Source organism: Stegodyphus dumicola, chromosome 12, assembly GCF_044657685.1.
Source record: "Stegodyphus dumicola isolate Sdum_Otavi_A_Nest chromosome 12, ASM4465768v1".
NCBI lineage: Eukaryota > Metazoa > Arthropoda > Arachnida > Araneae > Eresidae > Stegodyphus > Stegodyphus dumicola.
The window spans coordinates 65997782-66014400 of NC_140779.1; positions in this window are offsets into that span (position 1 = coordinate 65997782).

A 16619-nucleotide genomic window follows, 5' to 3' on the forward strand; every position below is an offset into this window, starting at 1 on the left:
ATATTGATAAAAGTAATTTCAGCAAACCAGAAACTTTTATTACTGAAACACGTATAATAAAATCTTAAAATCAATTTTAATGTAAAATTATAAGCAATTACGGCCTGTGTATAAAATTATTGTAATATCACACAAAGAAGGTCGTAATTTTATGTAAAGTTTTACGTACATAAAATTATGTACGTAAATTTATGTACATAAACTAATTATGTATATAAGTTTGTGTATATAAGATTAAAGATCATAAATAAATTTATGTGCTCACCGTTCGGGTTATGGGAGGGTAAAAGGTTTCAGGAAAATTTAAATAATTTTATATCAAAGCAGAGTTGAACAAAAAGTTCAAATTTTGTAAAATATTCTTAATGCTTCGATAAATTGAAAACAAAACATTTACTCGATGTTTCAAGAGAAATTGATATGTTAAATATTACATACATTTACATTCATAATGTGATTTATTTTCCTGCTTTGCATTATAATAAATTGATATGATATATGCCTGTTTTGATGATTTTATAGAAATTATAGTATAAAAACTTGCTGATATTTATGTGAATATATTAGAGAAACATTTTTTCTGCGCTTAACAGACTATATTTTTTCATTACAACTCATATTCATATGTTATGATAAAAGTAATGAATTATTTTACCTTTTTCTGAACAATGGATTTGACCAAAAATCAATCAAATTTGGTTTTATATTTTATTAGAACTGTAGAGCTCGTATTGTAAAATAATTTATTCTGCAATTTTACTTTAACCCACAATAAAATTCCAGCTACTTTTAAATAATTTAGCTACGCCACCTGAATACACTTTATTTTAATTTGCTTTGATTTATAAAAATCTCGAAACATGCATTATATTTTACAGTATACAATTACAAGAGGGAAAATTATTTTCCTGTATGAAAATGTTGTATAATATAAGGTAATCCAAACTGTTTACAGTCGAAAACATTGTGGAAGAAAACAACGCAAAGCGAAAGCGTCCTGGTAGAAAATATCATGGGATAAAATAACGCAAAAAGAAAACATCACAGTTCTAAAACGTCGTGGTACAAAATATCGTCTTCGAAAATAAAGCGGTTCAAAATTTTTGCAGTTTAAAAACATCGTCGTCGAAAATATCGTGGTAAAAAGTAAAGTACCTACAAATCAGACATGCGTTTTTCAGGCTTTAATAATATTAAATTTTACTGATAATTTTCCAGGCTTTAATAATTGTAAATTTACTGGTAATTTTTCACGAAAAGTATAATCTAGAAAAGAATAGAAATGAAAGATGAGTAACTATATGACCTTATTTATAAAAAATTGCTAAATAAATTATGAGATTATTTTCTTCACTTTTGTTAATCTGACACTTATAATGAAAATTATTTCTTGCTTTGTTTAAATTTTTTGTTAAATTTTTTAAAAAATTTATTAGTTAATATAAAATATCCTTCTTTCCATCTTGTGCTCACAAAGTTTTATACGAATATCCATTTACAATTATTAAAGCCTCAAAAACGCATGTCTGCGATGGTTTGTAGGTACTTTTTTTTAACCATGATAACGACGTTTTAAAACTACGATGCTTTATTTTCTCCCACGATGTTTTCGCCTTGCATTGTTTGTTTTCTCCGCAACATTTTTGTCCGCGACGTTTTTGTTGGCGGACACCATCCAAACACCGCGAGTGAGTTCACTGACATTCACTGAGTTTTATTTAGCAGTATTTCAATTTAAAATCAGAACATAATGAAGGGAAAAACCTCAATAATGTTATACCTCAAAGTCGAAGAATAAGAAGCTTTATGTAAGCTATAGCTTAAAGTTATAAGAACTTAGATCTGTAAGCTAAACATGATTTCTAGAGAAAAATATACATCTAGTAGTTAAATGCGAACAGAATTCTTTTACAGGTTTGCACAAAACATTTTGATTCTCAATCACGGAAGCGCTGTTGAATATTGCAGAGAAAACTTTTAATCTAGGAAGCAATAAATAGCTGAAATCAATAGCGTCTTTGGCCTATTTCCGAGCAATGGGTGTCGAATAATCAACTCAATCTACTGATCATTACACTCCAGAAGAACATGGAAGGAATTTCATGTTCTCTTTCTTTAAAGTTAAAAAAACAGGCTGAGTGATACTTAATCAAGGAATCCTAGTTCGATAATGTATTACATTTCACTATTTTTAGGTCGTGCGCTTCCTGAAAAAAGCGGAGAATTTGGAAATAATAAACCCTTGAATAATTAGCTTCCGTTTTCCCAAAAGGTGAAATTATGTCTTTCAAATAACTGATCGATGTTTTTAATGTTACATCAGAAGATCTCACGAAAGGAATTCATTTTAGTTTCTTACAATGTGATAAAACAATTTGAACTAAATATGTAAGATTTCATTAATTTCAACTTGCCTTGTGGGTTTGGTTAGAATAATTCGAGGAATCAAGTTTAAAGGACGTGCAGGAAAAGAATGTGCATAATTTGATATGTCACACAAAGATGTCACGTGGTATCCACATGAGACGCGTTTAAAAATAGCAACAATGGTAGTTCTCTGAATAATTTATGCTTTGTAGCGAACGTCAAGGATCCCTCTTTAAAACACAAGCCAGTATTTTGCAACATAACGAGTATAATGTAACTTCAGATAGAGTAAGTAGCTACATTTTTTTCTGTTCAATGGATAAAACCATTTTGTGGCGAACATAAGAGGGATGTTTTAATATGTTTGTTTCTTTTATATAAGGTAATGTTTGCAGAAAAAACTTTATTTCAGGAGTATTATAACCTGGTAAAAATAATGCCCCAGCTTAAAAACACCTTGTATACTCAAGATTAAAATAAGGTTTTATACCGGGGAAACAATTTTTAATTGCAGTGCATTACCATACTTAAATAGCTTAATGTTTCTTCTGATAACTGCTTCTAAACATGGCTGAATTTAAAAGTAAATGTAGAAAGCATAGCGTTGATTATACTAAATTTGGCTTGATTCCATTATTGTCGAACAAACACTTGCCTGCCCATGTGGCTTTTATGCAAAAAAGTTTTAAGCAATGTCCGTATAAAACCATTCAAGCTGGTTGATAATATGAGATGGTGTCACTCTGATGAAATAGGTAATATTTTAAATACTTTCAAATACTGAAAGAAAGATTTCAGAAGAGACCCACAGCAGGCGCTACGTTCGCTACGACTTTCAGAAAAGGACGATTTGCAGGCGCCTTACAATATCTCACTACAAATCGCAAAACGTGGAAAGCCGCATGCTATTGGAGAACAGCGAATTTTTCCAGCTGTTGGCTTTAGAAACTCAAAACCTGCATATTACATACCCAAAAGAATTCCTTTGAGCAACATTACAACTCAAAGACATATTAATGAAATTAATCATGATGTTGAAAGCTTCCTGTATCTGCAAATGACCCATTTCTCGATACATTTCGACGAATCAGCTTTACATGGTAATGAATCACTATTATTGACATATGTTCGTTACATTATGGCCCAGGAAATCCACAAAATTGTCTCTTCTTGAGAACCTTTGATCACAGGCACTAAAAACAAATCATTACTAAATTTTTTGAGAGATTGTTTCATCGAAAAGTGATCCTCTGATCAAATATAATGTCAGCAGTAGCAGATGTCTGTTCAATTGAGAACACGTGTTGCGTTTGAGCGCTATCGTGGTTTTATAAGCCATTTTAAAACAAAGTGTACTCAGGGCATTTGCAATTCACAGCTTTATCCATCGACAATATTTACTTGCTAAACGTCTGAGTAGTGGACTGCTTCAATCTCTTCAATTCGCCCTAAACGTAGTAAACCGAATTAGAAGCAACGCGTTGAATTCTAGGTTATTTGCGCACCTAATATGAAGAAAATGACGATAACTTCCATCGATTACCCCTTCACTCGTCGATTCTTTCATAGATTACTTCTCAAGTAAGTTGGCTGTCAAAAGGCTTATGTAAGACTCCTTTAGAGATTTTGGATTCTAAAACTCACAGTTGAAAAGAAAATTTTATCAAATGAAATCCTTATTTAATAGATTTATATAATTGATTTATTTACTAAATTTAATGACCCTAATTTGGAAATGCAAGGTGACAATCTAAATTTAATAAAACTCAAGTCCATCACTGCCACATTTCTTGCCAGAATTAGCCTTATATAGCAAAACATTAGACGGCGGAAATTTTCCCGTTTTTGTCGTAGACAAAGTGCCAATATATGAAGTTTCGGCCTACGTTCAACACTTAAATGCCTTTCACATGAACTTTAAAAGCTGATTGTTGTTTGGAATACGGAAATACCACAGTGTATTATCAATCCATACTATCACATTGAGGAATCGGATGATATAAGAAGAACGGACTGGAATGCGCATTAATGAAGAACGTAAGAGGTATCAACAATTCTGGCTTCAGAAAGATGTACCTGTCACTAATCCTGTATTATGGACTATCGCAAGAAAGCTTTTGATAACTTTCTCATCATTAGATCTCGTGTACTTCGTGGAAAGAGGCTTCAGCGTGGTATCTATTTTTTTTTTTTTTGAAATAATTAGCCCTGGAGATTTAAGGTTAAGCCCGACTAATTTGAAATTAAAATATTAAAGATTTCCGATTAAAGCATCAAGTTCATCTCCTTTCATTTTACACATCAGCACAAAACACGCTTTTGACGTTGATTACTTCGTAAAACTTCAGTATTAGCGCAGCGTTCTAAAACCACTGAAGTAAAATTTCACTTGACAGCTGTCACTGTCAGGTAAATGTCGCACTTTTTACGTGACATGTCCATACATTTTGCTTTCACGTGAGTGTTTGGAAGTGCCTCTTATGAAACTTAGACACTCGGTTTCACTCTGTTTTCAAGCGCTGGAATATAAATATCACACTACCTGACTAGTTTTGGAAAGACCCCTAGGATTAAGGAAAAAAAAAAAAAAAAAAAAACGTCAAGTGGCCAACGGCACGAAAACGTTTGGGAACCTCTGCTCTAAATGGACATCAGTTAGCTACGATCTTAAATGATTTTACAGCGTGCATGGTCACACGAGATTGAGTATTCAGTTGCATTTTCCCATATTTCACGGGCATTCCTTTTGAAACGAAAATAAGATTTAATAATATCATATTCTCCCAATTCGATTATTATTTTCGTCTAAAGTTCCGTGGATGCTTTTGTAATATTGATCAGATATGGTGCAAGAGCTAGTTACATTTAAAAAATATTCTCTTTAAAATCTGAAAAATCTATCCACGAATTCTTCAATTAAGGAATACAATAGTCGTACCTCGTAATCGAAGTTGTTTACGTGTTTTTTCGCTAGGTTTTCAAGTTCACACTTCTTCTCGTTTAAGATTTTTGATGCAATAGTTCTTCAAATGCATCCGAGCGAGAGAGTAAATTTTTGGACAGTAAAGTCATCCCATAACTAGTTGACACGTTAGAAATTTTATGCTCAGACGCTATTGTTCTGAGAAGTTTCAGATAAATTAAGCTTCTGAAAACAATGAGATGTCCAGTCTATAAAAGGTACCAAAGGAGGAATTCTGTGAGTTCTTACAAAAATGTTAGGAATGCTGGAGTAACCGTCTTTTGTTCTGATGCATGTTACTTCGAAGCTAATTATGTAATAATTTTTTACGTTTTAAATAAAACTGCCTTACAAATATTTTTACCAGTATTCGTTGACTTTATCTTATAATAAAATTCTAATTAACTGTAATTATTTCGAAAAGTAGTATTATACTAATCGAATATTGTATTTATGGTTTAATGACTCGTATATTATTTTTAGTATCTTTTCTGTCATCTTAATTCGAGATGCTCACGCGATTCAAGTGATTTCTGAGCTCAGAAATTGAAACTTAAAAATTTTAAATAAAGATACAACCTAAAATTAAAGCTACAATAAAAAATGCTATGACGTTTTGAAGGTCCGAAAGAAAGATTTGCACAAAACAATCAAAGAATCAATGAAATTATACCAAACGTGCATAATTCTCTTAGATCGCGAACTGATTAATCATATTTATTCTAATTCCCGGCAGGTTAACTGCATTACCCTTTACCGCTTTCTAGCGTTTCAGAGAAAAAATAGAATTTATAGAGAAAGCTCTGGCCCGTAATTAATAAATACCGAAAAACCTTTCCAGGAATTCATTTACCCGTAAAATTGATTTTGATTAAAATCTTGAGTTGACAGCTTAACCTGTCATAAATGGAAAGTACTTAGCCAGAAGGTAATTCTTTTTTAAACCTACTTTAGTTTATTAAAACGCTTAGAAGCGAAGTCTTCATTGATTAGAGATTGGGTTCATTGATATTTCCTATTCTGTTATTTTTCACAAATTGCTGCTTTCATTAATAACTTCGATTATGGAATAAAAATTGCATGTTGATTTGTTACAGTTTACCCGATCCAAACTGTTTAGCAGTAAGGGTGTGGTCATATAATAAAAGCTTTATGGTGCTGACATATTTTTTGTTATAGTCATATTTATTTAGCTTGACTACATGAAGGATGAAAATTGACGTTTCCTTCAGGACTACATATGAGCAATATAGTCCCATTTATCTGATGGAATTACATGATTTAAAAATCAGTATCATAAAATTTAAACGGAAGCGTCTTGCAAATAATACCAAGAAATCTGAAGGTAATGTGGGACTTAAATGCAAAAGCTAAAGTTTTGTTTTAGATCGACAGCGGGGTTTATTCTCCAAGGACAAGAATTAGACTATGTACAAGAATAAGGTGGTGTATTGGAAGCTGTTAATTTGGGTGCAACAAAAATATTTGACCTAAAAAAGCTTGCGTAGCACATAAAGACTTGAAGATCTTACGTAAACTGTAAATAAGTCACTCAATACCTACTGATTAAAAATTCTGTTTCATGCCTTTATTATGTAACTAATTATCGAGAGGAAGATTTTAACAAGTTTCTAGAACACCATAATCATGGGCTTGATAGCAAAGCCTCACTAGGGCCTGATTATTGCATAGGGTCAAAACTCTTAGCTTCAGGTTTTAGGGAGCTTCAAAAGAACACTAAATCTTCAAATAAACTTGTTGTAAAGCAAAATGAGCAATGGGAAGTTAATGAAACTACTCTACCAAAATATTCAGACTCTCTCAGCCTATTCTTGCTCATCATAAAAGTTAACAAGTGGTTGGCTCTCCAACAGAGAGCATTAATGTTTTAGAAAAAAAAGATGATAAAAATGTTGGAGATTTAATTTTCTTTTCTATTTACCATGGGCGAAAAATTAACGCCATGAAGATCTGTCATTCAAGCGCAAGCATAGTGGATAATGAGTGATGATCTATTATAGTGGATAATGAGTGCGTTCTGTAAGATTTTGCCTCATTGCTGTTGAGAATACTTCAGCACCCTTTAATGCATAATTCGAAGTTTTCCTAAAGGAGCTTACGAGCTTCTATATTCTCGGTTTCTGTGACATACAGATGGTTTCCATGCCAAATTATCTAAGACTATTGAAAGGTCCTAGTTTTGTTCCGAGCTGTGATCTGGTGTGAAAGCTTGAAGTTTACAGTAATAGTTCCAGAATAGATGACTAGCCGAGTGCTCAAATCTAGTATGTACTTAAAGACATATGTACTTAAAGACAGAACAGTAAACACTGTGTTGTGTTATGAATATCTTCTATCTTAGACTCTACTTAAAGATGCAACAACAGTGTATGTATTTTCATATTAAATTGTAATTTCCTATTACTTTATTTATTCAGTATGACAGTAGAATATTAACAACTCTTCAAGGGCCCCGTAACCGTGCCCATGTTGTGAACTCTCTTTTTTTTCTAGTAATAGAACATTAAATTTGCCGTGTCCACGGAGTTGTGTTACCGTGTGATGGTCCTCTTTGGCATCTCCCTGCTGGGTTGGCACTCAATTCCGTATGGGTATACCCAGATATATCCGGGGCGGAAGCCAGCTCTGCGGTTTAAACTCTACTTAAAGACTCTAAAAGGCTAAAATACATTTTCGACGCAAATCTAAATTGACAACCGATAAGAGTTTCCTTTTAAAAGTTGTTTTATTTTCCTCCTTATAATATAAAGATTAATCTTCAAAACTATGACATTACACAGTAGTAAATTTCTTCCTCATTTGTATTTGCATTATTTGAAATTTTTATTTTAAATTACAGTATTTTTGTAAGCCACGGCAATTATCTGGCAGATAAAACGCAGTTTTACTTTCAGTGTCGAAAATATTTGATTATTTAACTAAAATATTTCACTTTACTTTTAATCTAAAGTAATGCTTCATCAAAAGTTTTAATATCATGAGGTGCATGCATATATTGTCTCTTCAAAAAAGAGGATTGAAAAGAAGAATTACAGCGAAAATTAATTTCATAATGAAATTATCGAAAAAACATTCTAAGGAAAGGAAAAAAGCTATACAAAAATGGAATTACCTAACTATAACAAAATCTGCAATGCGAGCACCTCTTGATCTATCACGCTAATGATTAAGTTTTCGTGGTCAAGATCTGGAGTATCCCAACAAATCATCCGAATGGTGCATAAAAAAGGGGAAATTCGAACTCTTAGGAATAACTTCCATTTGAATTTGATTCCATCTACTCACATCGACTACACTGATGCCTCGCAAATGAGTTTGAACAGAGTATGAACACATGCTACCATTTGACAGAGGATTTGCAACCGATTTAATAGTAGCAAGGTGGTCGAATAACTAAACATTCTGATCAGAGCGATACGCCATTCAACGATTTAGTAGGAATGATTTATCCATCGTTAAGTATAACATTAAGAATGAAGCGGTTTATCTAAGGAGACAATATAGAGTGAATAAAGAGCGATCTTCAGAGCTACTTTCGCAGCATTTGATTTCTCAATTTCAACGATATGACGCGTAACGGGGACAATACCGGCTTCATGAACCATTGATAAAAGAACGGGGTCTGCGCTTATGACGCCCACTGCGTCTACAACTCCTCACCTGTGGTCACCAACAAGAGACTTTGCAGAAATGCCAGGCTTATCCGTCTTAGAAAAATCACTGGGGAAAGTAGAATTGTCATCAGCGATGTGGTTTCGATTTGAACTGAGTCAGGATAACCGACAAAGAGGTGTCGAGACACATTCATGACAACGGTATGTACTAACCTGACAGTAATCCAGGCAACCAGACAGCAAAAAGTTATGGTCTGGGGTGCAATTTCATTTTACTGTCGGACTACTTTGGTTGTCATCAATGATACCATTGCAGCACAACCGGTACATCACCGATATTCTATGTCTCGTTGTGTTGCCTTTCCTTTCGAAGCAGCTCGAGTTTGCATTTCAAGAGGAACGCTCGGACACATATAGTAATCATTTCTATTAATTGCTTTCGTGCTTTCATACACAACCTTGGCTGTCTAAATCGCCAAATCTCTCTCTTTCCCCAATGAAGCAGGTTTGAGTCTGATGAGCAAGCGCCTCCTACCGTCCCAATGAGACGCAAATCTAAATTGACAACCGATAAGAGTTTGACAAATAATTTTGCCGAGGTTCTGTCATTTCTGGGGCTCACTGACTCCTGGATAACTACTTGCATAAAGATAAAAGGTAGACCAACACATTATTTTATTCACTACACATAGCTGTATCTCCTGAATAAAATATTAAGCTCACTTAATATATTAATTATTTCGTTTTCTATGTTTATACATCACATGTGCAGAATTTCGTGGCATCAATTAATTATAACTGTGAATGAATGCATAATGCTTATCAATAATTAACTAATAATTATGAATAAACTTAATAATTATATAACGAACTAAATTTCATATTTCATCTGATCTATAAAATGTTTCGTCTGATTGACTACTGGTTCATGTCCTACACTTTTCGCCCAGCTGAAAGTTCACATTTAAGCTACATTTAACCTCAGACTGACCCTGTGACGTTTTAAAAATTCTTTGCTTTTCAAGGAAGAATGATACAAGATTGCATTTCGTTAAGGAGTGCTTTATGTTCCATTGCTCTAAAGACATTTTTATTCCTTATTACAAAGAGATACCACACCTGTATGCGTCGAAATAGTAGAATTGCTCCTTGAAAGCAGAGCTAATTTAATTTTTGTTTGCTTTAGTTTCAAAGTTTTTATATTTAGGGAAAAGAATATATTTCCTTGTACACCACATACACCACAGAGTATCACACGAGGCTTATAAATACTTAAGTTAAAAAAACACATCAACTTTAAATTATACAATTAATTCAGACATCTTTGACTAAAAGGAAAACACACACCAAATAAATATGCAAAAAAATCATTTACAACTTTCAAAATAAACATCGATAAAGTCATTCAAGGTATGATAAGCCAAGGTAGAGAAACAAAATCGCGGTTTTTTTTTCACCGAAAAAAAATTTCGGTGGCCAATTAATTCCAATTAATTTTGGTCTACATTTCAGTGAATGTTTTGCATAATTAAGCAAAGGGCTATCAAAAGGTAGGTGGAAAACACTTTGCTGACTGCAAAGTAACACAAATTGGAAGACGTCAGCTTAACTCTTTGAAGATAAACATTAAACTTGCCATGTACAGACAGAAATGCGTAACATTCAAATTGAGCAATAAATTCTTATTTTTCAGTCTTTCAAATATAATCGGAAAGAACGGTCTTCTAATATTTCCCTTATGAGAACAGAAATAATTATAATTCCATTGTTCAATAATTTTAGTTTTGAATATTTTTAAAAATACAATTTGGGGATATTTACTTCAACACTTCAACATTAATATATTTTTTAGCTGCATTCTTAGCAAGCCAGTCAGCACTCCCGTTCCATAAATTTCCATAAATTTCGGTGTGACCATGAACAAATGTAAAAGCTCTGAAATACTCTTCTCCAGTAAATCTCCGAAAGGCTGCTGTATATTGAGAATAATATAATTACATGATGAGATATTTTTTAGGGATTCAAAGGCAGAGAGAGAATCCGTGGTGTGTATCCCCTCACATTGGTGTATATTTCTTCAACTTAAATTACATTTAATTTCTCTTGCATTTAACTCATGCATTTTGTAGAGATATTAGGTTATTTTGAAGCACGAGACCTGTAAAATGAGCAGTGCCCTAGCCGAGACTCGCACATAATCTTCTCGAATACGCGACGAGTGTGCTACCGTTATACCGTTACACCACGAAGACATGCGAGAAGGAGGGAGAAAATACCTTATTATGTTATGAAGCGAACCAGTTGCTTTTATCCACAAACGGACACTTTCCTTTTACTAAAAAAGTATATTATAGCTTTCAAAGCTTTGTAATTATAAAATAAACATCGATAAAGTCATTATCGAAATAAAGTAGAATAAAAAATTAGGACTGGCTAAAATATTTCGTACAGTTTGAAAGAAAGTGTTTTTTTATTTCTGAGAAACAAACAAACGGAAAATTATAATCAAATTTGGAATGAATCTCTCTGGATTGGTAATAAAATTCTTTAAATCTAGATTATTCATTAAATCGGAAGCCACTATCATGATCATAAAATTATCCAGTTGAATACAGGAATTATGCTTAACAATTTTATGAAAATTTCAGTAAATGTATAAATGCAAACTTTTATTGCAGTATATAACGACTGAATTTTCAAAAATTTATTTTATGAAATTATAGGATTGCAATTGATCTAGTAATGCTACTTAAATCTTATAACAGTAACAGGCACGAAGCGACTTATAGTTGTGTCTAAGAACAACTATAAAGTCTTCATACAGTTAAAATAACTTTCTTATATAAATATAATTTAGGACTTAAGTGCACGATCTTGCAGTATAATGACTACAACTCATGAAGATCAATAGAATTGCCCAGATTAACTTAAACGTTGAATTGTAGTGAAAGACTACACAATTAAATACTGTTATATTAACAACATAAATTCATACTTAATAATTACAAATGAACACCATATTTGTGAAATAACTAGAAAACAAGTTCATTCTGTATTATGCGGTAGGTAACTGTGTGTATAAGTCACTTAACTGAACATATCAATCAATATTTTAACAATAACATACTAAGTATTGGGGCAGTCATAGTGAAACATAAAAACAAAATATGTAAACAAATCAATAATTGCGTTGTGAAAATATTGTTAACCCGTTCTATGTTTAAGGTCCAGTGTAAAAGATAATTACAATAAATACAGACAGGAGAATAAAATCAACTTACGTTTATTTAAGGTAGGAAAATATTATGATTACAAACACAAAAAGAGAGTCATGACCTCACTAAACATTACAATTAAACGTGGTGGCTGGATCAATTAAAGAACTAATGTGAAAACAACAGAAAAGGATGACATACCCTTCTTTAACATATTAAGGATCCTTCATATATTTGAGTTTTGTTAGCGAAACTTATTTCTCGGAGAAAAACTTGGGATAGTATCTGAAATTAGAAAACAAAAGGGGTTAGATTGACGAGACTCCACCAAGCTATTGGTTCGGAAGCCAGGCTTCCCTCCTATTACTGCTTCCAACCAGCAGGACACAGGTCTTCCCTCCATAGGCCTTCATGACAGCGTAAATTTTAGGATTTTAGAAATATAGGTGTTGCAGCCTCTCTTCGGTGTTGGTTAATTTACGTTGCTACGTCTAAGATGAGGCTCACCTCCGAGCTGCTCGTCCAAGTTGTCATCTTATAAGTTCTCGTGAAATTTCTTTTTTCCGTCTCTCTTCTGTCGTCTCCGTCACTGTCCCCGTCTCCCAAAGCCTCTCGAAAAACACTGCGCAGCCGAGTTTTCCTGGGTGCTTGCACCAGGCTAGAGATTCATTCGGATTCTGTTTCCTGATTCTTTCAAGCTAAGAGTAAGAAGAGGAGTGGAGGCTTGACCCTTTGCGGGTCTTGCTCTCGCGGGCGCCGGCTATTGCGTCGGATTGGGAGACATTTTGAGTTGCGAAGATGTAAGGCAGTAAAAGAAAAAGTTCGGTGCGGCTTTAACTCCTGCGGGCGGCTTGCGACTCGGTCTGAGGCGAGGTTTCTCGCCGTTTTCCCGCTGATGAGAATTTGTTCGCATTGGAAAGTGCTCTACGAACAATTTGATATTACCGTTTCTTCTTGTATTTAGTGATCTTTGAATTGTCATGTTAGAGGCTTTCTAGGTAGAATTGTTCGTCATATACAGGAGAGATTGGTTACAACTAAGAAGTTTGTGCTCTACCCAAAATTTAGTTTCGCCGCTTCTTCGTGTATTTTTGGAGAACTTGAATAGTCATGTTTGAGACATTCCAGTTGAAGAAATTTGTCATGAGATACAGATTTGTTCCAGAAGGAGGTATAATGCTTCCTTTGTTCCTGACATCATTGGACGCTTCTGAAAGTGTTTTGACAGAAAAAAGATTGGACACTAAAGATCCTTTCTTTCGGAAATTGTCTCTCACTTAATGGACATATTTAAGGCGGTTCCTGAATCAATGGACGCCTCTGAAAGTGTTTTGAAAAAGAAAAACTGTTTTAGCTCATTTTCAAGTGGATTGGACACTAAAGACTCTTCAATCCAGAAAAACTGGATTGAAACTGGATCCATCTGTGAGTGATTTTTAAATTTGTCTACCTCTCTATCTTTTCAAATTACTTAAACGGAAATTATTTATTTTATATATGTAAACTACTAAATGATTAGAATATTTTGAATAATGACTAATTAATTTAAAGTCTGTAAAGGAAGGTTTAAAGATTTGTTTCACCGGCTTAATTAGTGAGCTATTGAAGGTCAAAAATAGTAAACTTACAAATTAATATGAGTATGTTAATTTTGGAATGAGATATGCGTTATTTTCCATCTTAAGGTATATTAATTTTTGTAAGCTGTAAATGCGTGTGACATGTGTTACTTTGCAGAGTAAAAATTGTTGTAGGATACTGATCAGTTATCCATTATTTAATTATATAAAATAGTCAAGAATTTAATAAATGTGTGTTTAAAATTTAATTGCATTTGTGTATTTATGTAGCCTATAATTTACTGTGGTCTGTCATGTCCCTCCATTTGTTGAGCCGGGAGGCTTTTAAGAAACATGGAGTTTAATTGAATTTGGAGTTATTGATATTTCCTTTTGCATAGGTTACTCACAACGCAAACCTATAAGTTAAATTGTACTATACCACTATACGATTGATTGATAGATATCATATACGATTGATTGATAGATTTACTATACGAATATTTATAAGAATGTCGGATTCATCTTTTGATATATTATGAATTAGATTTGTTTTGAACTATTTGATATTTGATTTGATTTTTTGTTAATTTTATCTGGCACAACCATCAGTTTAAGTTAAAGTTAAAATAGTTATAAAAACAAAAATTTTCGATATAACAATACTATACTAGAAGCTGGGTCAATAAATCTAGCGAAGCGTCAGAATTACAGTGTGGACAAAGCCGAATAATTACAACTATTAGAGATAGCAGGAGATTAACAACGTAATGCGCACACTCTGTCCCAAATCCGAAAACCTCAGTTTAAATATTCACTATCAATTTGCATTTTGGTGAAAAGGAGAAGTTATAGTAATGAATGAAATTATAATAACTGGTTGGATTAGTATAAAATTCTCTGCACAAAAAAAAATATTATTTAGGAAAAGGATCTAATACTTCACTTCGCCTCTGTTTCAGATAATTCACTTAACTTCTTTATCAATTTTATTTAAAAATTAAATATTTGAATTTCTACGTCACATTTCATTCGGAAATTCTTTTTGCTGCCTTCCATATCAGAAAGAACATTCAAAGATGCGATTTCTTCTATTTCATCTTCTTCAAATAGGACCCATTGCTCTCTTCATGTCTTTGCATTTTACCCCTAAGCTGAATAAATCAATGTCATAGATACAAACTCTGGTATTTGACAGGTCTGAGAAATTTTATTTCCTCTTTTGAGAGCATGTTTTTCTTTTTTGATAACGGATGGATTACGTTCGACTAGATTTTGCAGTAAAACTCAGATATTTTAAATCAATAACTGATCGTGTCTTATGCCACTTTTCTTTGTATCTCTGGCATGTGCAATCACATTTGTGTTATTACTTAAATTTCTATATGAGATCACGACTGAACATTTTTCAGTATTTTAATTCAAACTATCAAATTATTCCCAAATGGAGAAGTTGTAGTATTTTGTACCAATGTAGAGAGAAAAAAGCGCATTTTCTGCGTCTAATACTTAAAGCGGCGAAAATTCCTACCCTTACGAACAAAGATGGGTGCGTATTTTGAAGATTGTTACTAATTTGGTTTAATATTTCGGAGGATCAAAATTCCTAAATTTTGAATGTCATTAAGATCTTAATAAAATATTCGCCAAATCAAGAACTTTTTCTCAACTTTTATTGGAAAAATTTCTTTAAGTAGTTAAAAAATAATTCACAAAACTTATATTCATTAATTGTGGAATTCGGCTGTATTTAATCTTTCTTTCAAGGCTTTTTTAAAACTTATCTAAATCAGAAAGTATGCAAAACAAAAAGAAATATACCTGAAAAATAAACATCACTATCATCTCAAACTAGTTAGGTTTTAAATAAAATTCTATCAGTTTCGAGGATGAATTGGCGTTAGGTTCTTCCCTCCAGAAGCAAAAATAATTAGGTTTGAGCAAACTGCCAAACAAATGGCCAGACAATAAGAAACGCAAAGGGAAAATGAATGTAACGCTCATATAGAACAAAAAAGTAATCAAATAAGCAATTTATAGGAAATTAATAAATTCCGATCCATTTTATCCATTTCTGAGAATTTTGGGAGAAATTGGATTGCATTGATGCCATTAATTAGAGTATATATATTTTAGCAAATGTCAGCGGTTTCCAGGAGATCCAGTTCATGAAATGAGGAAACTTTCGTCGACAAGTTTTGCAGAATCAAAGTCAAAATTAAGATTAAGTGGCCACCTATAAATATTCATTTCACCTTCATTTATTTCTCCTTTTCAAAGATCACTGTTCTAGCGAAATTTTAATGCTCTTTAAGTTCCGCTGACACATTGATCCACACTAACACGAAAAGTTATTAATTTACAAGAATCAAGATCAGAGACAGGATTTTTAAGGCTAAAATCACGAATTTTATTGATAGGTTATAAAGAAAATTTGGCTTTCCGGAGCAAGAAACGTAGAAATTTAACTTCTCCGAGATTCGAAAGACGGAATTTTCAGCTGCCACCTGGACGTCCTAACCACTACTGTACGACAGCACATACAGAGGAATTTTTTACATCCCACCACTTAAAGGACATGTAGAAGAATACAAGGAAGGAATAATACCAGACGTTGTTGAAAAAAACCCAGTGGTGGCAAGTTGATGTTCATTGCATTTTAATTCAGGCCCCTGACTTTTAGAAGTTTAGAAAGAGAAAAGTGCAAAAGTAACTGTGCATTGCCGAGATCCAAGCTGCTGATCTTCTAATACTGACTGGACATGATAACCAATTACATCACGAAAACATGCACAGGAGAATGCGACGATTGCTTTCATTCTTTTCCATTTAAAGCTGGACTTGTGAGAAGCACGAGACCTAGTTTATCAAAAACGAATGG